Below are 22,276 nucleotides of genomic sequence, written 5' to 3' on the forward strand. Positions count from 1 at the left end.
CAGATGAGGAGCATTCAGGGGAGTGACGTGGGCGTTCGGGACGTGAGAGGACGATGGGCAGGAAACTGTGCAAATTTGAAGCATCCATCCTTCCTGCTGCAGTCAGAGGCTCTTTCCAAGGACATCTGCCTCTTGGATTCCTCTCAACTTGCCTTCTGATAAAACATTTTGTGAGCCGCAGTTACCTTCGGCGCCTACAAGGTGGCGCTACATTCAGGTGAGAGCACAAGTATGCCCAAAATATTGGGGACTTTTGCCAGATTTATCGATGGATTTTACATATTTTTTTCAGAGGCTAGACATTACCTAGGAATGCTTTTTAACATAGAGATGCTTTAGTTATGATGTGTGGTCGGGCCTCAGCCCGTTCATTGTCTTCCCACTGTAACATATTTATTACCAGCTCATGTGAGTGGTGACTCTGCTTTATGAAACTTATCATACAGTAGGACAATGAGTATAGCAGAAGGGGCGATCGAGATGCTTGCCTACATATTTGTTTATTTTTTATATAATGGCTGATTAATCTGTTCATGATATTTCCATTTTGTGACATGTTGCATTAAAATATATCCTGATTGCAGAATATAAAAGTATTGGTACTGCGTTGGCCGGGAATCGAACCCGGGTCAACTGCTTGGAAGGCAGCTATGCTCACCACTATACCACCAACGCCCTCTGATCTGTGCAATCTCGGTTCTAAACATTACGACCCTGAGTTCAATGTCTATCTTGCACCAGCTTCAATGGTGCATTTGGTTTAGATACCAACATGAGAAGCAGTAGAAAGGTTTTAGCAGATTGTAAGGAACTGGGATTGAAACCAAGGACAAAGCTGTGAAGAAGAGAAGAATGGTAAGCAGCAGTACAAATAATGGATATGAACATATAGAGGCAGCATGGGAAGCAAAGCAAGGAAAAGAAAGAGAGAACATTCCAGGAAATGCCCAGGAGATAGATAAGAGCAGAACAAAAAGGGAAGAATGATATTCAAAGCATGCCCAGAAAAGTGTGTGAAGGTCCCACCAGTCATTTATGCTTATTATTGTGTGTCTTTACTTTCAAGGTACAGGGTGGATCCTTTGACGATCCCTCTCTTGTATTTCAGCAGACACAGATAGTTCAGAAGTCGTTTCTACCATAGCTGGCACAAGCTTGCGCTTTTCCTTGCTGGCAGCCTGGAAATGACAGCTTGGTCCTTGGAAGAAAAATCAAGCAAAATTAGCAGAGGATGGTTTCGATCCATCGACCTCTGGGTTATGGGCCCAGCACGCTTCCGCTGCGCCACTCTGCTGCTTTGGGAAAGTGTTCTCTTTATGCAGATGAGGAGCATTCAGCAGAGTAGCGTGGGATTGGTCGGGCTCTCGCCTCATTTGCCTAAGTATATCGCAAGGCATGCTGGGTATAGAAAAACTTCATCTTCCCCTCTCACAATCAGTCATAACTGAAAGTCAGACACTCTCAGGCACTAGCCGTTTCAAACCTTTATCAAGACAGCAGCTCTTGAACCCTCTATATCTCTCTCTGTGATACTAGCGCTAGCATGCTCAGGATTTGGCTTTACCTGGGTGCCAGAGATCTACCCGGTGAGGGCGAGGCTTTTGAGCGTTTGGGAGCGTTGTGGACGTTGGACAGGAAACTATGCAAATTTGAATCATCCAACCTTCCTGCTGCAGTGAGACGCTCTTTCCATGGACATCTGCCTCTTGGATTCCTCTCAACTTGCCTTCTGATAAAACATTTTGTGAGCCGCAGTTACCTTCGACAGCTACAAGGTGGCGCTACATGCAGGTGAGAGCACAAGTATGCACAAAATGTTAAGGACTTTTGACAGATTTATCGGTGGATCTTGTATATTTTTTTCAGAGGCTAGATATTGCCTAGAAATGCTTTCTAACATAGAGATGCTAGAGTTATAATGTCTGATCGGGCCTCAGCCCTTTCATTGTCTGCCCACTGTGACATATTTATTACCAGCACATGTGAGTGGTGACTCTGCTTTATGAAACTTATCATATAGTAGGACAATGAATGTAGCAGAAGGGGCGATCGAGAGGTTTGCCTACGTATTTGTTTATTTCTTTATATATGGCTGATTAATCTGTTCATAATATTTCCATTTTGTGAAATGTTGAATTAAAGTATATCCTGCTTGCAGAATATATAAGTATTTGCATTGCGTTGGCCGGGAATCGAACCCGGGTCAACTGCTTGGGAAGCAACTATGCTCACCACTATACCACCAACGCCCTCTGACATTTGCGCTCTCGGTTCTAAATATTATGACTCAGAGATCAATGACTATCTTGCACCTGCTTCAATGGTGCATTTGGTTTAGATACCAACATGAAAAGCAGTAGAACGTTATTTGCAGAGGGTAAGGAACTGGGGATTAAAACCAAGGACAAAGCTGTGCAGAAGAGAAGAATGGAAAGCAGCAGTACAATTAATATATATATAACATATAGAGGCAGCAAGGGAAGCAAAGCAGGGAAGAGAAAGAGAGAACATTCCATGAAATGCCCAGGAGATAGATAAGAGCAGAACAAAAAGGGAAGAATGAAATTCAAAGCCTGCACAGAAAAGTGCTTGAAGGTCCCACCAGTCATGTATGCTTATTATTGTGTGTCTTTACTTTCAAAGTACAGGGTGGATCCTTTGACACTCCCTCTCTTGTATTTCAGCAGACACAGATAGTTGAGAAGTCTTATATCACTTAGCTGGCACAAGTTTGCGCTTTTCCTTTCCGGCAGCGTGGAAATGACAGCTTGGTCCTTGGAAGAAAAATCAAGCAAAATTAGCAGAGGATGGTTTCGATCCATCGACCTCTGGGTTATGGGCCCAGCACGCTTCCGCTGTGCCACTCTGCTCCGTTTTCAGAGTGTTCTCTTTATGCAGATGAGGAGCATTCAGGGGAGTGACGTGGGCGTTCGGGAAGTGAGAGGACGATGGGCAGGAAACTGTGCAAATTTGAAGCATTCATCCTTCCTGCTGCAGTCAGAGGCTCTTTCCAAGGACATCTGCCTCTTGGATTCCTCTCAACTTGCCTTCTGATAAAACATTTTGTGAGCCGCAGTTACCTTCGGCGCCTACAAGGTGGCGCTACATTCAGGTGAGAGCACAAGTATGCCCAAAATATTGGGGACTTTTGCCAGATTTATCGATTGATTTTACATATTTTTTTCAGAGGCTAGACATTACCTAGGAATGCTTTTTAACATAGAGATGCTTTAGTTATAATGTGTGGTCGGGCCTCAGCCCGTTCATTGTCTTCCCACTGTAACATATTTATTACCAGCTCATGTGAGTGGTGACTCTGCTTTATGAAACTTATCATATAGTAGGACAATGAGTATAGCAGAAGGGGCGATCGAGATGCTTGCCTACATATTTGTTTATTTTTTATATAATGGCTGATTAATCTGTTCATGATATTTCCATTTTGTGACATGTTGCATTAAAATATATCCTGATTGCAGAATATATAAGAATTGGCACTGCGTTGGCCGGGAATCGAACCCGGGTCAACTGCTTGGAAGGCAGCTATGCTCACCACTATACCACCAACTCCCTCTGATCTGTGCAATCTCGGTTCTCAACATTACGACCCTGAGTTCAATGTCTATCTTGCACCAGCTTCAATGGTGCATTTGGTTTAGATACCAACATGAGAAGCAGTAGAAAGGTTTTAGCAGATTGTAAGGAACTGGGATTGAAACCAAGGACAAAGCTGTGAAGAAGAGAAGAATGGTAAGCAGCAGTACAAATAATGGATATGAACATATAGAGGCAGCATGGGAAGCAAAGCAGGGAAAAGAAAGAGAGAACATTCCAGGAAATGCCCAGGAGATAGATAAGAGCAGAACAAAAAGGGAAGAATGATATTCAAAGCATGCCCAGAAAAGTGTTTGAAGGTCCCACCAGTCATTTATGCTTATTATTGTGTGTCTTTACTTTCAAGGTACAGGGTGGATCCCTTTGACGATCCCTCTCTTGTATTTCAGCAGACACAGATAGTTCAGAAGTTGTTTCTACCACAGCTGGCACAAGCTTGCGCTTTTCCTTGCTGGCAGCCTTAAAATGACAGCTTGGTCCTTGGAAGAAAAATCAAGCAAAACTAGCAGAGGATGGTTTCGATCCATCGACCTCTGGGTTATGGGCCCAGCACGCTTCCGCTGCGCCACTCTGCTGCTTTGGGAAAGTGTTCTCTTTATGCAGATGAGGAGCATTCAGCAGAGTAGCATGGGATTGGTCGGGCTCTCACCTCATTTGCCTAAGTATATCGCAAGGCATGCTGGGTATAGAAAAACTTCATCTTCCCCTCTCACAATCAGTCATAACTGAAAGTCAGACACTCTCAGGCACTGGCCGTTTCAAACCTTTATCAAGACAGCAGCTCTTCAACCCTCTATATCTCTCTCTGTGATACTAGCGCTAGCATGCTCAGGATTTGGCTTTACCTGGGTGCCAGAGATCTACCCGGTGAGGGCTTGCCCGGTGTGAGGCTTTTGAGCGTTTGGGAGCGTTGTGGACGTTGGACAGGAAACTATGCAAATTTGAATCATCCAACCTTCCTGCTGCAGTGAGACGCTCTTTCCATGGACATCTGCCTCTTGGATTCCTCTCAACTTGCCTTCTGATAAAACATTTTGTGAGCCGCAGTTACCTTCGACAGCTACAAGGTGGCGCTACATGCAGGTGAGAGCACAAGTATGCACAAAATGTTAAGGACTTTTGACAGATTTATCGGTGGATCTTGTATATTTTTTTCAGAGGCTAGATATTGCCTAGAAATGCTTTCTAACATAGAGATGCTAGAGTTATAATGTCTGGTCGGGCCTCAGCCCTTTCATTGTCTGCCCACTGTAACATATTTATTACCAGCACATGTGAGTGGTGACTCTGCTTTATGAAACTTATCATATATTAGGACAATGAATGTAGCAGAAGGGGCGATCGAGAGGTTTGCCTACGTATTAGTTTATTTCTTTATATATGGCTGATTAATCTGTTCATGATATTTCCATTTTGTGAAATGTTGAATTAAAGTATATCCTGCTTGCAGAATATATAAGTATTTGCATTGCGTTGGCCGGGAATCAAACCCGGGTCAACTGCTTGGGAAGCAGCTATGCTCACCACTATACCACCAACGCCCTCTGACATTTGCACTCTCGGTTCTAAATATTATGACTCAGAGATCAATGACTATCTTGCACCAGCTTCAATGGTGCATTTGGTTTAGATACCAACATGAAAAGCAGTAGAACGTTATTTGCAGAGGGTAAGGAACTGGGGATTAAAACCAAGGACAAAGCTGTGCAGAAGAGAAGAATGGAAAGCAGCAGTACGATTAATATATATATAACATATAGAGGCAGCAAGGGAAGCAAAGCAGGGAAGAGAAAGAGAGAACATTCCATGAAATGCCCAGGAGATAGATAAGAGCAGAACAAAAAGGGAAGAATGAAATTCAAAGCCTGCACAGAAAAGTGTTTGAAGGTCCCACCAGTCATGTATGCTTATTATTGTGTGTCTTTACTTTCAAAGTACAGGGTGGATCCTTTGACACTCCCTCTCTTGTATTTCAGCAGACACAGGTAGTTGAGAAGTCTTATATCACTTAGCTGGCACAAGCTTGCGCTTTTCCTTTCCGGCAGCGTGGAAATGACAGCTTGGTCCTTGGAAGAAAAATCAAGCAAAATTAGCAGAGGATGGTTTCGATCCATCGACCTCTGGGTTATGGGCCCAGCACGCTTCCGCTGCGCCACTCTGCTCCTTTTTCAGAGGGTTCTCTTTATGCAGATGAGGAGCATTCAGGGGAGTGACCTGGGCGTTCGGGACGTGAGAGGACGATGGGCAGGAAACTGTGCAAATTTGAAGCATCCATCCTTCCTGCTGCAGTCAGAGGCTCTTTCCAAGGACATCTGCCTCTTGGATTCCTCTCAACTTGCCTTCTGATAAAACATTTTGTGAGCCGCAGTTACCTTCGGCGCCTACAAGGTGGCGCTACATTCAGGTGAGAGCACAAGTATGCCCAAAATATTGGGGACTTTTGCCAGATTTATCGATGGATTTTACATATTTTTTTCAGAGGCTAGACATTACCTAGGAATGCTTTTTAACATAGAGATGCTTTAGTTATAATGTGTGGTCGGGCCTCAGCCCGTTCATTGTCTTCCCACTGTAACATATTTATTACCAGCTCATGTGAGTGGTGACTCTGCTTTATGAAACTTATCATATAGTAGGACAATGAGTATAGCAGAAGGGGCGATCGAGATGCTTGCCTACATATTTGTTTATTTTTTATATAATGGCTGATTAATCTGTTCATGATATTTCCATTTTGTGACATGTTGCATTAAAATATATCCTGATTGCAGAATATATAAGAATTGGTACTGCGTTGGCCGGGAATCGAACCCGGGTCAACTGCTTGGAAGGCAGTTATGCTCACCACTATACCACCAACACCCTCTGATCTGTGCAATCTCGGTTCTAAACATTACGACCCTGAGTTCAATGTCTATCTTGCACCAGCTTCAATGGTGCATTTGGTTTAGATACCAACATGAGAAGCAGTAGAAAGGTTTTAGCAGATTGTAAGGAACTGGGATTGAAACCAAGGACAAAGCTGTGAAGAAGAGAAGAATGGTAAGCAGCAGTACAAATAATGGATATGAACATATAGAGGCAGCATGGGAAGCAAAGCAGGGAAAAGAAAGAGAGAACATTCAAGGAAATGCCCAGGAGATAGATAAGAGCAGAACAAAAAGGGAAGAATGATATTCAAAGCATGCCCAGAAAAGTGTGTGAAGGTCCCACCAGTCATTTATGCTTATTATTGTGTGTCTTTACTTTCAAGGTACAGGGTGGATCCTTTGACGATCCCTCTCTTGTATTTCAGCAGACACAGATAGTTCAGAAGTCGTTTCTACCATAGCTGGCACAAGCTTGCGCTTTTCCTTGCTGGCAGCCTGGAAATGACAGCTTGGTCCTTGGAAGAAAAATCAAGCAAAATTAGCAGAGGATGGTTTCGATCCATCGACCTCTGGGTTATGGGCCCAGCACGCTTCCGCTGCGCCACTCTGCTGCTTTGGGAAAGTGTTCTCTTTATGCAGATGAGGAGCATTCAGCAGAGTAGCGTGGGATTGGTCGGGCTCTCACCTCATTTGCCTAAGTATATCGCAAGGCATGCTGGGTATAGAAAAACTTCATCTTCCCCTCTCACAATCAGTCATAACTGAAAGTCAGACACTCTCAGGCACTAGCCGTTTCAAACCTTTATCAAGACAGCAGCTCTTGAACCCTCTATATCTCTCTCTGTGATACTAGCGCTAGCATGCTCAGGATTTGTCTTTACCTGGGTGCCAGAGATTTACCCGGTGAGGGCGAGGCTTTTGAGCGTTTGGGAGCGTTGTGGACGTTGGACAGGAAACTATGCAAATTTGAATCATCCAACCTTCCTGCTGCAGTGAGACGCTCTTTCCATGGACATCTGCCTCTTGGATTCCTCTCAACTTGCCTTCTGATAAAGCCTTTTGTGAGCCGCAGTTACCTTCGACAGCTACAAGGTGGCGCTACATGCAGGTGAGAGCACAAGTATGCACAAAATGTTAAGGACTTTTGACAGATTTATCGGTGGATCTTGTATATTTTTTTCAGAGGCTAGATATTGCCTAGAAATGCTTTCTAACATAGAGATGCTAGAGTTATAATGTCTGGTCGGGCCTCAGCCCTTTCATTGTCTGCCCACTGTAACATATTTATTACCAGCACATGTGAGTGGTGACTCTGCTTTATGAAACTTATCATATATTAGGACAATGAATGTAGCAGAAGGGGCGATCGAGAGGTTTGCCTACGTATTTGTTTATTTCTTTATATATGGCTGATTAATCTGTTCATGATATTTCCATTTTGTGAAATGTTGAATTAAAGTATATCCTGCTTGCAGAATATATAAGTATTTGCATTGCGTTGGCCGGGAATCAAACCTGGGTCAACTGCTTGGGAAGGAGCTATGCTCTCCACTATACCACCAACGCCCTCTGACATTTGCACTCTCGGTTCTAAATATTATGACTCAGAGATCAATGACTATCTTGCACCAGCTTCAATGGTGCATTTGGTTTAGATACCAACATGAAAAGCAGTAGAACGTTATTTGCAGAGGGTAAGGAACTGGGGATTAAAACCAAGGACAAAGCTGTGCAGAAGAGAAGAATGGAAAGCAGCAGTACAATTAATATATATATAACATATAGAGGCAGCAAGGGAAGCAAAGCAGGGAAGAGAAAGAGAGAACATTCCATGAAATGCCCAGGAGATAGATAAGAGCAGAACAAAAAGGGAAGAATGAAATTCAAAGCCTGCACAGAAAAGTGTTTGAAGGTCCCACCAGTCATGTATGCTTATTATTGTGTGTCTTTACTTTCAAAGTACAGGGTGGATCCTTTGACACTCCCTCTCTTGTATTTCAGCAGACACAGGTAGTTGAGAAGTCTTATATCACTTAGCTGGCACAAGCTTGCGCTTTTCCTTTCCGGCAGCGTGGAAATGACAGCTTGGTCCTTGGAAGAAAAATCAAGCAAAATTAGCAGAGGATGGTTTCGATCCATCGACCTCTGGGTTACGGGCCCAGCACGCTTCCGCTGCGCCACTCTGCTCCTTTTTCAGAAGGTTCTCTTTATGCTGATGAGGAGCATTCAGGGGAGTGACGTGGGCGTTCGGGACGTGAGAGGACGATGGGCAGGAAACTGTGCAAATTTGAAGCATCCATCCTTCCTGCTGCAGTCAGAGGCTCTTTCCAAGGACATCTGCCTCTTGGATTCCTCTCAACTTGCCTTCTGATAAAACATTTTGTGAGCCGCAGTTACCTTCGGCGCCTACAAGGTGGTGCTACATTCAGGTGAGAGCACAAGTATGCCCAAAATATTGGGGACTTTTGCCAGATTTATCGATGGATTTTACATATTTTTTTCAGAGGCTAGACATTACCTAGGAATGCTTTTTAACATAGAGATGCTTTAGTTATAATGTGTGGTCGGGCCTCAGCCCGTTCATTGTCTTCCCACTGTAACATATTTATTACCAGCTCATGTGAGTGGTGACTCTGCTTTATTAAACTTATCATATAGTAGGACAATGAGTATAGCAGAAGGGGCGATCGAGATGCTTGCCTACATATTTGTTTATTTTTTATATAATGGCTGATTAATCTGTTCATGATATTTCCATTTTGTGACATGTTGCATTAAAATATATCCTGATTGCAGAATATATAAGAATTGGTACTGCGTTGGCCGGGAATCGAACCCGGGTCAACTGCTTGGAAGGCAGCTATGCTCACCACTATACCACCAACGCCCTCTGATCTGTGCAAGCTCGGTTCTAAACATTACGACCCTGAGTTCAATGTCTATCTTGCACCAGCTTCAATGGTGCATTTGGTTTAGATACCAACATGAGAAGCAGTAGAAAGGTTTTAGCAGATTGTAAGGAACTGGGATTGAAACCAAGGACAAAGCTGTGAAGAAGAGAAGAATGGTAAGCAGCAGTACAAATAATGGATATGAACATATAGAGGCAGCATGGGAAGCAAAGCAGGGAAAAGAAAGAGAGAACATTCCAGGAAATGCCCAGGAGATAGATAAGAGCAGAACAAAAAGGGAAGAATGATATTCAAAGCATGCCCAGAAAAGTGTGTGAAGGTCCCACCAGTCATTTATGCTTATTATTGTGTGTCTTTACTTTCAAGGTACAGGGTGGATCCTTTGACGATCCCTCCCTTGTATTTCAGCAGACACAGATAGTTCAGAAGTCGTTTCTACCATAGCTGGCACAAGCTTGCGCTTTTCCTTGCTGGCAGCCTGGAAATGACAGCTTGGTCCTTGGAAGAAAAATCAAGCAAAATTAGCAGAGGATGGTTTCGATCCATCGACCTCTGGGTTATGGGCCCAGCACGCTTCCGCTGCGCCACTCTGCTGCTTTGGGAAAGTGTTCTCTTTATGCAGATGAGGAGCATTCAGCAGAGTAGCGTGGGATTGGTCGGGCTCTCACCTCATTTGCCTAAGTATATCGCAAGGCATGCTGGGTATAGAAAAACTTCATCTTCCCCTCTCACAATCAGTCATAACTGAAAGTCAGACACTCTCAGGCACAAGCCGTTTCAAACCTTTATCAAGACAGCAGCTCTTGAACCCTCTATATCTCTCTCTGTGATACTAGCGCTAGCATGCTCAGGATTTGGCTTTACCTGGGTGCCAGAGATCTACCCGGTGTGAGGCTTTTGAGCGTTTGGGAGCGTTGTGGACGTTGGACAGGAAACTATGCAAATTTGAATCATCCAACCTTCCTGCTGCAGTGAGACGCTCTTTCCATGGACATCTGCCTCTTGGATTCCTCTCAACTTGCCTTCTGATAAAACATTTTGTGAGCGGCAGTTACCTTCGACAGCTACAAGGTGGCGCTACATGCAGGTGAGAGCACAAGTATGCACAAAATGTTAAGGACTTTTGACAGATTTATCGGTGGATCTTGTATATTTTTTTCAGAGGCTAGATATTGCCTAGAAATGCTTTCTAACATAGAGATGCTAGAGTTATAATGTCTGGTCGGGCCTCAGCCCTTTCATTGTCTGCCCACTGTAACATATTTATTACCAGCACATGTGAGTGGTGACTCTGCTTTATGAAACTTATCATATATTAGGACAATGAATGTAGCAGAAGGGGCAATCGAGAGGTTTGCCTACGTATTTGTTTATTTCTTTATATATGGCTGATTAATCTGTTCATGATATTTCCATTTTGTGAAATGTTGAATTAAAGTATATCCTGCATGCAGAATATATAAGTATTTGCATTGCGTTGGCCGGGAATCGAACCTGGGTCAACTGCTTGGGAAGCAGCTATGCTCACCACTATACCACCAACGCCCTCTGACATTTGCACTCTCGGTTCTAAATATTATGACTCAGAGATCAATGACTATCTTGCACCAGCTTCAATGGTGCATTTGGTTTAGATATCAACATGAAAAGCAGTAGAACGTTATTTGCAGAGGGTAAGGAACTGGGGATTAAAACCAAGGACAAAGCTGTGCAGAAGAGAAGAATGGAAAGCAGCAGTGCAATTAATATATATATAACATATAGAGGCAGCAAGGGAAGCAAAGCAGGGAAGAGAAAGAGAGAACATTCCATGAAATGCCCAGGAGATAGATAAGAGCAGAACAAAAAGGGAAGAATGAAATTCAAAGCCTGCACAGAAAAGTGTTTGAAGGTCCCACCAGTCATGTATGCTTATTATTGTGTGTCTTTACTTTCAAAGTACAGGGTGGATCCTTTGTTACTCCCTCTCTTGTGTTTCAGCAGACACAGGTAGTTGAGAAGTCTTATATCACTTAGCTGGCACAAGCTTGCGCTTTTCCTTTCCGGCAGCGTGGAAATGACAGCTTGGTCCTTGGAAGAAAAATCAAGCAAAATTAGCAGAGGATGGTTTCGATCCATCGACTTCTGGGTTATGGGCCCAGCACGCTTCCGCTGCGCCACTCTGCTCCTTTTTCAGAGTGTTCTCTTTATGCAGATGAGGAGCATTCAGGGGAGTGACGTGGGCGTTCGGGACGTGAGAGGACGATGGGCAGGAAACTGTGCAAATTTGAAGCATCCATCCTTCCTGCTGCAGTCAGAGGCTCTTTCCAAGGACATCTGCCTCTTGGATTCCTCTCAACTTGCCTTCTGATAAAACATTTTGTGAGCCGCAGTTACCTTCGGCGCCTACAAGGTGGCGCTACATTCAGGTGAGAGCACAAGTATGCCCAAAATATTGGGGACTTTTGCCAGATTTATCGATGGATTTTACATATTTTTTTCAGAGGCTAGACATTACCTAGGAATGCTTTTTAACATAGAGATGCTTTAGTTATAATGTGTGGTCGGGCCTCAGCCCGTTCATTGTCTTCCCACTGTAACATATTTATTACCAGCTCATGTGAGTGGTGACTCTGCTTTATGAAACTTATCATATAGTAGGACAATGAGTATAGCAGAAGGGGCGATCGAGATGCTTGCCTACATATTTGTTTATTTTTTATATAATGGCTGATTAATCTGTTCATGATATTTCCATTTTGTGACATGTTGCATTAAAATATATCCTGATTGCAGAATATATAAGAATTGGTACTGCGTTGGCCGGGAATCGAACCCGGGTCAACTGCTTGGAAGGCAGCTATGCTCACCACTATACCACCAACACCCTCTGATCTGTGCAATCTCGGTTCTAAACATTACGACCCTGAGTTCAATGTCTATCTTGCACCAGCTTCAATGGTGCATTTGGTTTAGATACCAACATGAGAAGCAGTAGAAAGGTTTTAGCAGATTGTAAGGAACTGGGATTGAAACCAAGGACAAAGCTGTGAAGAAGAGAAGAATGGTAAGCAGCAGTACAAATAATGGATATGAACATATAGAGGCAGCATGGGAAGCAAAGCAGGGAAAAGAAAGAGAGAACATTCAAGGAAATGCCCAGGAGATAGATAAGAGCAGAACAAAAAGGGAAGAATGATATTCAAAGCATGCCCAGAAAAGTGTGTGAAGGTCCCACCAGTCATTTATGCTTATTATTGTGTGTCTTTACTTTCAAGGTACAGGGTGGATCCTTTGACGATCCCTCTCTTGTATTTCAGCAGACACAGATAGTTCAGAAGTCGTTTCTACCATAGCTGGCACAAGCTTGCGCTTTTCCTTGCTGGCAGCCTGGAAATGACAGCTTGGTCCTTGGAAGAAAAATCAAGCAAAATTAGCAGAGGATGGTTTCGATCCATCGACCTCTGGGTTATGGGCCCAGCACGCTTCCGCTGCGCCACTCTGCTGCTTTGGGAAAGTGTTCTCTTTATGCAGATGAGGAGCATTCAGCAGAGTAGCGTGGGATTGGTCGGGCTCTCACCTCATTTGCCTAAGTATATCGCAAGGCATGCTGGGTATAGAAAAACTTAATCTTCCCCTCTCACAATCAGTCATAACTGAAAGTCAGACACTCTCAGGCACTAGCCGTTTCAAACCTTTATCAAGACAGCAGCTCTTGAACCCTCTATATCTCTCTCTGTGATACTAGCGCTAGCATGCTCAGGATTTGTCTTTACCTGGGTGCCAGAGATCTACCCGGTGAGGGCGAGGCTTTTGAGCGTTTGGGAGCGTTGTGGACGTTGGACAGGAAACTATGCAAATTTGAATCATCCAACCTTCCTGCTGCAGTGAGACGCTCTTTCCATGGACATCTGCCTCTTGGATTCCTCTCAACTTGCCTTCTGATAAAGCATTTTGTGAGCCGCAGTTACCTTCGACAGCTACAAGGTGGCGCTACATGCAGGTGAGAGCACAAGTATGCACAAAATGTTAAGGACTTTTGACAGATTTATCGGTGGATCTTGTATATTTTTTTCAGAGGCTAGATATTGCCTAGAAATGCTTTCTAACATAGAGATGCTAGAGTTATAATGTCTGGTCGGGCCTCAGCCCTTTCATTGTCTGCCCACTGTAACATATTTATTACCAGCACATGTGAGTGGTGACTCTGCTTTATGAAACTTATCATATATTAGGACAATGAATGTAGCAGAAGGGGCGATCGAGAGGTTTGCCTACGTATTTGTTTATTTCTTTATATATGGCTGATTAATCTGTTCATGATATTTCCATTTTGTGAAATGTTGAATTAAAGTATATCCTGCATGCAGAATATATAAGTATTTGCATTGCGTTGGCCGGGAATCAAACCCGGGTCAACTGCTTGGGAAGGAGCTATGCTCTCCACTATACCACCAACGCCCTCTGACATTTGCGCTCTCGGTTCTAAATATTATGACTCAGAGATCAATGACTATCTTGCACCAGCTTCAATGGTGCATTTGGTTTAGATACCAACATGAAAAGCAGTAGAACGTTATTTGCAGAGGGTAAGGAACTGGGGATTAAAACCAAGGACAAAGCTGTGCAGAAGAGAAGAATGGAAAGCAGCAGTACAATTGATATATATATAACATATGGAGGCAGCAAGGGAAGCAAAGCAGGGAAGAGAAAGAGAGAACATTCCATGAAATGCCCAGGAGATAGATAAGAGCAGAACAAAAAGGGAAGAATGAAATTCAAAGCCTGCACAGAAAATTGTTTGAAGGTCCCACCAGTCATGTATGCTTATTATTATGTGTCTTTACTTTCAAAGTACAGGGTGGATCCTTTGACACTCCCTCTCTTGTATTTCAGCAGACACAGGTAGTTGAGAAGTCTTATATCACTTAGCTGGCACAAGCTTGCGCTTTTCCTTTCCGGCAGCGTGGAAATGACAGCTTGGTCCTTGGAAGAAAAATCAAGCAAAATTAGCAGAGGATGGTTTCGATCCATCGACCTCTGGGTTATGGGCCCAGCACGCTTCCGCTGCGCCACTCTGCTCCTTTTTCAGAGTGTTCTCTTTATGCAGATGAGGAGCATTCAGGGGAGTGACGTGGGCGTTCGGGACGTGAGAGGACGATGGGCAGGAAACTGTGCAAATTTGAAGCATCCATCCTTCCTGCTGCAGTCAGAGGCTCTTTCCAAGGACATCTGCCTCTTGGATTCCTCTCAACTTGCCTTCTGATAAAACATTTTGTGAGCCGCAGTTACCTTCGGCGCCTACAAGGTGGCGCTACATTCAGGTGAGAGCACAAGTATGCCCAAAATATTGGGGACTTTTGCCAGATTTATCGATGGATTTTACATATTTTTTTCAGAGGCTAGACATTACCTAGGAATGCTTTTTAACATAGAGATGCTTTAGTTATAATGTGTGGTCGGGCCTCAGCCCGTTCATTGTCTTCCCACTGTAACATATTTATTACCAGCTCATGTGAGTGGTGACTCTGCTTTATGAAACTTATCATATAGTAGGACAATGAGTATAGCAGAAGGGGCGATCGAGATGCTTGCCTACATATTTGTTTATTTTTTATATAATGGCTGATTAATCTGTTCATGATATTTCCATTTTGTGACATGTTGCATTAAAATATATCCTGATTGCAGAATATATAAGAATTGGTACTGCGTTGGCCGGGAATCGAACCCGGGTCAACTGCTTGGAAGGCAGCTATGCTCACCACTATACCACCAACGCCCTCTGATCTGTGCAGTCTCGGTTCTAAACATTACGACCCTGAGTTCAATGTCTATCTTGCACCAGCTTCAATGGTGCATTTGGTTTAGATACCAACATGAGAAGCAGTAGAAAGGTTTTAGCAGATTGTAAGGAACTGGGATTGAAGCCAAGGACAAAGCTGTGAAGAAGAGAAGAATGGTAAGCAGCAGTACAAATAATGGATATGAACATATAGAGGCAGCATGGGAAGCAAAGCAGGGAAAAGAAAGAGAGAACATTCCAGGAAATGCCCAGGAGATAGATAAGAGCAGAACAAAAAGGGAAGAATGATATTCAAAGCATGCCCAGAAAAGTGTGTGAAGGTCCCACCAGTCATTTATGCTTATTATTGTGTGTCTTTACTTTCAAGGTACAGGGTGGATCCTTTGACGATCCCTCTCTTGTATTTCAGCAGACACAGATAGTTCAGAAGTCGTTTCTACCATAGCTGGCACAAGCTTGCGCTTTTCCTTGCTGGCAGCCTGGAAATGACAGCTTGGTCCTTGGAAGAAAAATCAAGCAAAATTAGCAGAGGATGGTTTTGATCCATCGACCTCTTTGTTATGGGCCCAGCACGCTTCCGCTGCGCCACTCTGCTGCTTTGGGAAAGTGTTCTCTTTATGCAGATGAGGAGCATTCAGCAGAGTAGCGTGGGATTGGTCGGGCTCTCACCTCATTTGCCTAAGTATATCGCAAGGCATGCTGGGTATAGAAAAACTTCATCTTCCCCTCTCACAATCAGTCATAACTGAAAGTCAGACACTCTCAGGCACTAGCCGTTTCAAACCTTTATCAAGACAGCAGCTCTTGAACCCTCTATATCTCTCTCTGTGATACTAGCGCTAGCATGCTCAGGATTTGGCTTTACCTGGGTGCCAGAGATCTACCCGGTGAGGGCGAGGCTTTTGAGCGTTTGGGAGCGTTGTGGACGTTGGACAGGAAACTATGCAAATTTGAATCATCCAACCTTCCTGCTGCAGTGAGACGCTCTTTCCATGGACATCTGCCTCTTGGATTCCTCTCAACTTGCCTTCTGATAAAACATTTTGTGAGCCGCAGTTACCTTCGACAGCTACAAGGTGGCGCTACATGCAGGTGAGAGCACAAGTATGCACAAAATGTTAAGGACTTTTGACAGATTTATCGGTGGATCTTGTATATTTTTTTCAGAGGCTAGATATTGCCTAGAAATGCTTTCTAACATAGAGATGCTAGAGTTATAATGTCTGATCGGGCCTCAGCCCTTTCATTGTCTGCCCACTGTGACATATTTATTACCAGCACATGTGAGTGGTGACTCTGCTTTATGAAACTTATCATATAGTAGGACAATGAATGTAGCAGAAGGGGCGATCGAGAGGTTTGCCTACGTATTTGTTTATTTCTTTATATATGGCTGATTAATCTGTTCATAATATTTCCATTTTGTGAAATGTTGAATTAAAGTATATCCTGCTTGCAGAATATATAAGTATTTGCATTGCGTTGGCCGGGAATCGAACCCAGGTCAACTGCTTGGGAAGCAGCTATGCTCACCACTGTACCACCAACGCCCTCTGACATTTGCGCTCTCGGTTCTAAATATTATGACTCAGAGATCAATGACTATCTTGCACCAGCTTCAATGGTGCATTTGGTTTAGATATCAACATGAAAAGCAGTAGAACGTTATTTGCAGAGGGTAAGGAACTGGGGATTAAAACCAAGGACAAAGCTGTGCAGAAGAGAAGAATGGAAAGCAGCAGTACAATTAATATATATATAACATATAGAGGCAGCAAGGGAAGCAAAGCAGGGAAGAGAAAGAGAGAACATTCCATGAAATGCCCAGGAGATAGATAAGAGCAGAACAAAAAGGGAAGAATGAAATTCAAAGCCTGCACAGAAAAGTGTTTGAAGGTCCCACCAGTCATGTATGCTTATTATTGTGTGTCTTTACTTTAAAAGTACAGGGTGGATCCTTTGACACTCCCTCTCTTGTATTTCAGCAGACACAGGTAGTTGAGAAGTCTTATATCACTTAGCTGGCACAAGCTTGCGCTTTTCCTTTCCGGCAGCGTGGAAATGACAGCTTGGTCCTGGAAGAAAAATCAAGCAAAATTAGCAGAGGATGGTTTCGATCCATCGACCTCTGGGTTATGGGCCCAGCACGCTTCCGCTGCGCCACTCTGCTCCTTTTTCAGAGTGTTCTCTTTATGCAGATGAGGAGCATTCAGGGGAGTGACGTGGGCGTTCGGGACGTGAGAGGACGATGGGCAGGAAACTGTGCAAATTTGAAGCATCTATCCTTCCTGCTGCAGTCAGAGGCTCTTTCCAAGGACATCTGCCTCTTGGATTCCTCTCAACTTGCCTTCTGATAAAACATTTTGTGAGCCGCAGTTACCTTCGGCGCCTACAAGGTGGCGCTACATTCAGGTGAGAGCACAAGTATGCCCAAAATATTGGGGACTTTTGCCAGATTTATCGATGGATTTTACATATTTTTTTCAGAGGCTAGACATTACCTAGGAATGCTTTTTAACATAGAGATGCTTTAGTTATAATGTGTGGTCGGGCCTCAGCCCGTTCATTGTCTTCCCACTGTAACATATTTATTACCAGCTCATGTGAGTGGTGACTCTGCTTTATGAAACTTATCATATAGTAGGACAATGAGTATAGCAGAAGGGGCGATCGAGATGCTTGCCTACATATTTGTTTATTTTTTATATAATGGCTGATTAATCTGTTCATGATATTTCCATTTTGTGACATGTTGCATTAAAATATATCCTGATTGCAGAATATATAAGAATTGGTACTGCGTTGGCCGGGAATCGAACCCGGGTCAACTGCTTGGAAGGCAGCTATGCTCACCACTATACCACCAACGCCCTCTGATCTGTGCAAGCTCGGTTCTAAACATTACGACCCTGAGTTCAATGTCTATCTTGCACCAGCTTCAATGGTGCATTTGGTTTAGATACCAACATGAGAAGCAGTAGAAAGGTTTTAGCAGATTGTAAGGAACTGGGATTGAAACCAAGGACAAAGCTGTGAAGAAGAGAAGAATGGTAAGCAGCAGTACAAATAATGGATATGAACATATAGAGGCAGCATGGGAAGCAAAGCAGGGAAAAGAAAGAGAGAACATTCCAGGAAATGCCCAGGAGATAGATAAGAGCAGAACAAAAAGGGAAGAATGATATTCAAAGCATGCCCAGAAAAGTGTGTGAAGGTCCCACCAGTCATTTATGCTTATTATTGTGTGTCTTTACTTTCAAGGAACATGGGTGGATCCTTTGACGATCCCTCTCTTGTATTTCAGCAGACACAGATAGTTCAGAAGTCGTTTCTACCATAGCTGGCACAAGCTTGCGCTTTTCCTTGCTGGCAGCCTGGAAATGACAGCTTGGTCCTTGGAAGAAAAATCAAGCAAAATTAGCAGAGGATGGTTTCGATCCATCGACCTCTGGGTTATGGGCCCAGCACGCTTCCGCTGCGCCACTCTGCTGCTTTGGGAAAGTGTTCTCTTTATGCAGATGAGGAGCATTCAGCAGAGTAGCGTGGGATTGGTCGGGCTCTCACCTCATTTGCCTAAGTATATCGCAAGGCATGCTGGGTATAGAAAAACTTAATCTTCCCCTCTCACAATCAGTCATAACTGAAAGTCAGACACTCTCAGGCACTAGCCGTTTCAAACCTTTATCAAGACAGCAGCTCTTGAACCCTCTATATCTCTCTCTGTGATACTAGCGCTAGCATGCTCAGGATTTGTCTTTACCTGGGTGCCAGAGATCTACCCGGTGAGGGCTTGCCCGGTGTGAGGCTTTTGAGCGTTGTGGACGTTGGACAGGAAACTATGCAAATTTGAATCATCCAACCTTCCTGCTGCAGTGAGACGCTCTTTCCATGGACATCTGCCTCTTGGATTCCTCTCAACTTGCCTTCTGATAAAGCATTTTGTGAGCCGCAGTTACCTTCGACAGCTACAAGGTGGCGCTACATGCAGGTGAGAGCACAAGTATGCACAAAATGTTAAGGACTTTTGACAGATTTATCGGTGGATCTTGTATATTTTTTTCAGAGGCTAGATATTGCCTAGAAATGCTTTCTAACATAGAGATGCTAGAGTTATAATGTCTGGTCGGGCCTCAGCCCTTTCATTGTCTGCCCACTGTAACATATTTATTACCAGCACATGTGAGTGGTGACTCTGCTTTATGAAACTTATCATATATTAGGACAATGAATGTAGCAGAAGGGGCGATCAAGAGGTTTGCCTACGTATTTGTTTATTTCTTTATATATGGCTGATTAATCTGTTCATGATATTTCCATTTTGTGAAATGTTGAATTAAAGTATATCCTGCATGCAGAATATATAAGTATTTGCATTGCGTTGGCCGGGAATCAAACCCGGGTCAACTGCTTGGGAAGGAGCTATGCTCTCCACTATACCACCAACGCCCTCTGACATTTGCGCTCTCGGTTCTAAATATTATGACTCAGAGATCAATGACTATCTTGCACCAGCTTCAATGGTGCATTTGGTTTAGATACCAACATGAAAAGCAGTAGAACGTTATTTGCAGAGGGTAAGGAACTGGGGATTAAAACCAAGGACAAAGCTGTGCAGAAGAGAAGAATGGAAAGCAGCAGTACAATTGATATATATATAACATATAGAGGCAGCAAGGGAAGCAAAGCAGGGAAGAGAAAGAGAGAACATTCCATGAAATGCCCAGGAGATAGATAAGAGCAGAACAAAAAGGGAAGAATGAAATTCAAAGCCTGCACAGAAAATTGTTTGAAGGTCCCACCAGTCATGTATGCTTATTATTATGTGTCTTTACTTTCAAAGTACAGGGTGGATCCTTTGACACTCCCTCTCTTGTATTTCAGCAGACACAGGTAGTTGAGAAGTCTTATATCACTTAGCTGGCACAAGCTTGCGCTTTTCCTTTCCGGCAGCGTGGAAATTACAGCTTGGTCCTTGGAAGAAAAATCAAGCAAAATTAGCAGAGGATGGTTTCGATCCATCGACCTCTGGGTTATGGGCCCAGCACGCTTCCGCTGCGCCACTCTGCTCCTTTTTCAGAGTGTTCTCTTTATGCAGATGAGGAGCATTCAGGGGAGTGACGTGGGCGTTCGGGACGTGAGAGGACGATGGGCAGGAAACTGTGCAAATTTGAAGCATCCATCCTTCCTGCTGCAGTCAGAGGCTCTTTCCAAGGACATCTGCCTCTTGGATTCCTCTCAACTTGCCTTCTGATAAAACATTTTGTGAGCCGCAGTTACCTTCGGCGCCTACAAGGTGGCGCTACATTCAGGTGAGAGCACAAGTATGCCCAAAATATTGGGGACTTTTGCCAGATTTATCGATGGATTTTACATATTTTTTTCAGAGGCTAGACATTACCTAGGAATGCTTTTTAACATAGAGATGCTTTAGTTATAATGTGTGGTCGGGCCTCAGCCCGTTCATTGTCTTCCCACTGTAACATATTTATTACCAGCTCATGTGAGTGGTGACTCTGCTTTATGAAACTTATCATATAGTAGGACAATGAGTATAGCAGAAGGGGCGATCGAGATGCTTGCCTACATATTTGTTTATTTTTTATATAATGGCTGATTAATCTGTTCATGATATTTCCATTTTGTGACATGTTGCATTAAAATATATCCTGATTGCAGAATATATAAGAATTGGTACTGCGTTGGCCGGGAATCGAACCCGGGTCAACTGCTTGGAAGGCAGCTATGCTCACCACTATACCACCAACGCCCTCTGATCTGTGCAATCTCGGTTCTAAACATTACGACCCTGAGTTCAATGTCTATCTTGCACCAACTTCAATGGTGCATTTGGTTTAGATACCAACATGAGAAGCAGTAGAAAGGTTTTAGCAGATTGTAAGGAACTGGGATTGAAGCCAAGGACAAAGCTGTGAAGAAGAGAAGAATGGTAAGCAGCAGTACAAATAATGGATATGAACATATAGAGGCAGCATGGGAAGCAAAGCAGGGAAAAGAAAGAGAGAACATTCCAGGAAATGCCCAGGAGATAGATAAGAGCAGAACAAAAAGGGAAGAATGATATTCAAAGCATGCCCAGAAAAGTGTGTGAAGGTCCCACCAGTCATTTATGCTTATTATTGTGTGTCTTTACTTTCAAGGTACAGGGTGGATCCTTTGACGATCCCTCTCATGTATTTCAGCAGACACAGATAGTTCAGAAGTCGTTTCTACCATAGCTGGCACAAGCTTGCGCTTTTCCTTGCTGGCAGCCTGGAAATGACAGCTTGGTCCTTGGAAGAAAAATCAAGCAAAATTAGCAGAGGATGGTTTCGATCCATCGACCTCTGGGTTATGGGCCCAGCACGCTTCCGCTGCGCCACTCTGCTGCTTTGGGAAAGTGTTCTCTTTATGCAGATGAGGAGCATTCAGCAGAGTAGCGTGGGATTGGTCGGGCTCTCACCTCATTTGCCTAAGTATATCGCAAGGCATGCTGGGTATAGAAAAACTTCATCTTCCCCTCTCACAATCAGTCATAACTGAAAGTCAGACACTCTCAGGCACTAGCCATTTCAAACCTTTATCAAGACAGCAGCTCTTGAACCCTCTATATCTCTCTCTGTGATACTAGCGCTAGCATGCTCAGGATTTGGCTTTACCTGGGTGCCAGAGATCTACCCGGTGAGGGCGTGGCTTTTGAGCGTTTGGGAGCGTTGTGGACGTTGGACAGGAAACTATGCAAATTTGAATCATCCAACCTTCCTGCTGCAGTGAGACGCTCTTTCCATGGACATCTGCCTCTTGGATTCCTCTCAACTTGCCTTCTGATAAAACATTTTGTGAGCCGCAGTTACCTTCGACAGCTACAAGGTGGCGCTACATGCAGGTGAGAGCACAAGTATGCACAAAATGTTAAGGACTTTTGACAGATTTATCGGTGGATCTTGTATATTTTTTTCAGAGGCTAGATATTGCCTAGAAATGCTTTCTAACATAGAGATGCTAGAGTTATAATGTCTGGTCGGGCCTCAGCCCTTTCATTGTCTGCCCACTGTAAAATATTTATTACCAGCACATGTGAGTGGTGACTCTGCTTT

General features: G+C 43.7%; 24 non-coding genes across 24 annotated transcripts; all 24 read right to left on the reverse strand.

Moving 5' to 3' along the window:
• Positions 1-603: 603 nt before the first annotated feature.
• Positions 604-675, reverse strand: TRNAG-UCC (transfer RNA glycine (anticodon UCC)). The gene has a single exon. It is a non-coding gene; the product is annotated as a tRNA-Gly (tRNA).
• A 547-nt stretch (positions 676-1,222) lies between these two features.
• TRNAM-CAU (transfer RNA methionine (anticodon CAU)) lies at positions 1,223-1,294 on the reverse strand. Its single transcript has one exon. It is a non-coding gene; the product is annotated as a tRNA-Met (tRNA).
• Positions 1,295-2,177: 883 nt separating this feature from the next.
• Positions 2,178-2,249, reverse strand: TRNAG-CCC (transfer RNA glycine (anticodon CCC)). Its single transcript has one exon. It is a non-coding gene; the product is annotated as a tRNA-Gly (tRNA).
• A 1,249-nt stretch (positions 2,250-3,498) lies between these two features.
• Positions 3,499-3,570, reverse strand: TRNAG-UCC (transfer RNA glycine (anticodon UCC)). The gene has a single exon. It is a non-coding gene; the product is annotated as a tRNA-Gly (tRNA).
• Positions 3,571-4,118: 548 nt separating this feature from the next.
• Positions 4,119-4,190, reverse strand: TRNAM-CAU (transfer RNA methionine (anticodon CAU)). The gene has a single exon. It is a non-coding gene; the product is annotated as a tRNA-Met (tRNA).
• An 894-nt stretch (positions 4,191-5,084) lies between these two features.
• On the reverse strand, positions 5,085-5,156 carry TRNAG-CCC (transfer RNA glycine (anticodon CCC)). The gene has a single exon. It is a non-coding gene; the product is annotated as a tRNA-Gly (tRNA).
• Positions 5,157-5,705: 549 nt separating this feature from the next.
• TRNAM-CAU (transfer RNA methionine (anticodon CAU)) lies at positions 5,706-5,777 on the reverse strand. The gene has a single exon. It is a non-coding gene; the product is annotated as a tRNA-Met (tRNA).
• A 628-nt stretch (positions 5,778-6,405) lies between these two features.
• TRNAG-UCC (transfer RNA glycine (anticodon UCC)) lies at positions 6,406-6,477 on the reverse strand. The gene has a single exon. It is a non-coding gene; the product is annotated as a tRNA-Gly (tRNA).
• A 547-nt stretch (positions 6,478-7,024) lies between these two features.
• On the reverse strand, positions 7,025-7,096 carry TRNAM-CAU (transfer RNA methionine (anticodon CAU)). The gene has a single exon. It is a non-coding gene; the product is annotated as a tRNA-Met (tRNA).
• Positions 7,097-8,600: 1,504 nt separating this feature from the next.
• On the reverse strand, positions 8,601-8,672 carry TRNAT-CGU (transfer RNA threonine (anticodon CGU)). The gene has a single exon. It is a non-coding gene; the product is annotated as a tRNA-Thr (tRNA).
• Positions 8,673-9,300: 628 nt separating this feature from the next.
• Positions 9,301-9,372, reverse strand: TRNAG-UCC (transfer RNA glycine (anticodon UCC)). The gene has a single exon. It is a non-coding gene; the product is annotated as a tRNA-Gly (tRNA).
• Positions 9,373-9,919: 547 nt separating this feature from the next.
• On the reverse strand, positions 9,920-9,991 carry TRNAM-CAU (transfer RNA methionine (anticodon CAU)). The gene has a single exon. It is a non-coding gene; the product is annotated as a tRNA-Met (tRNA).
• Positions 9,992-10,870: 879 nt separating this feature from the next.
• TRNAG-CCC (transfer RNA glycine (anticodon CCC)) lies at positions 10,871-10,942 on the reverse strand. Its single transcript has one exon. It is a non-coding gene; the product is annotated as a tRNA-Gly (tRNA).
• A 1,249-nt stretch (positions 10,943-12,191) lies between these two features.
• On the reverse strand, positions 12,192-12,263 carry TRNAG-UCC (transfer RNA glycine (anticodon UCC)). The gene has a single exon. It is a non-coding gene; the product is annotated as a tRNA-Gly (tRNA).
• A 547-nt stretch (positions 12,264-12,810) lies between these two features.
• Positions 12,811-12,882, reverse strand: TRNAM-CAU (transfer RNA methionine (anticodon CAU)). Its single transcript has one exon. It is a non-coding gene; the product is annotated as a tRNA-Met (tRNA).
• A 1,504-nt stretch (positions 12,883-14,386) lies between these two features.
• Positions 14,387-14,458, reverse strand: TRNAM-CAU (transfer RNA methionine (anticodon CAU)). Its single transcript has one exon. It is a non-coding gene; the product is annotated as a tRNA-Met (tRNA).
• A 628-nt stretch (positions 14,459-15,086) lies between these two features.
• TRNAG-UCC (transfer RNA glycine (anticodon UCC)) lies at positions 15,087-15,158 on the reverse strand. The gene has a single exon. It is a non-coding gene; the product is annotated as a tRNA-Gly (tRNA).
• A 1,502-nt stretch (positions 15,159-16,660) lies between these two features.
• On the reverse strand, positions 16,661-16,732 carry TRNAG-CCC (transfer RNA glycine (anticodon CCC)). Its single transcript has one exon. It is a non-coding gene; the product is annotated as a tRNA-Gly (tRNA).
• Positions 16,733-17,280: 548 nt separating this feature from the next.
• On the reverse strand, positions 17,281-17,352 carry TRNAM-CAU (transfer RNA methionine (anticodon CAU)). Its single transcript has one exon. It is a non-coding gene; the product is annotated as a tRNA-Met (tRNA).
• A 628-nt stretch (positions 17,353-17,980) lies between these two features.
• TRNAG-UCC (transfer RNA glycine (anticodon UCC)) lies at positions 17,981-18,052 on the reverse strand. Its single transcript has one exon. It is a non-coding gene; the product is annotated as a tRNA-Gly (tRNA).
• Positions 18,053-18,600: 548 nt separating this feature from the next.
• TRNAM-CAU (transfer RNA methionine (anticodon CAU)) lies at positions 18,601-18,672 on the reverse strand. The gene has a single exon. It is a non-coding gene; the product is annotated as a tRNA-Met (tRNA).
• Positions 18,673-20,177: 1,505 nt separating this feature from the next.
• On the reverse strand, positions 20,178-20,249 carry TRNAM-CAU (transfer RNA methionine (anticodon CAU)). Its single transcript has one exon. It is a non-coding gene; the product is annotated as a tRNA-Met (tRNA).
• Positions 20,250-20,877: 628 nt separating this feature from the next.
• On the reverse strand, positions 20,878-20,949 carry TRNAG-UCC (transfer RNA glycine (anticodon UCC)). The gene has a single exon. It is a non-coding gene; the product is annotated as a tRNA-Gly (tRNA).
• Positions 20,950-21,496: 547 nt separating this feature from the next.
• TRNAM-CAU (transfer RNA methionine (anticodon CAU)) lies at positions 21,497-21,568 on the reverse strand. Its single transcript has one exon. It is a non-coding gene; the product is annotated as a tRNA-Met (tRNA).
• Positions 21,569-22,276: the final 708 nt, after the last annotated feature.

The sequence above is a fragment of the Lissotriton helveticus genome, chromosome 11, assembly GCF_964261635.1.
Source record: "Lissotriton helveticus chromosome 11, aLisHel1.1, whole genome shotgun sequence".
Classification (NCBI taxonomy): domain Eukaryota; kingdom Metazoa; phylum Chordata; class Amphibia; order Caudata; family Salamandridae; genus Lissotriton; species Lissotriton helveticus.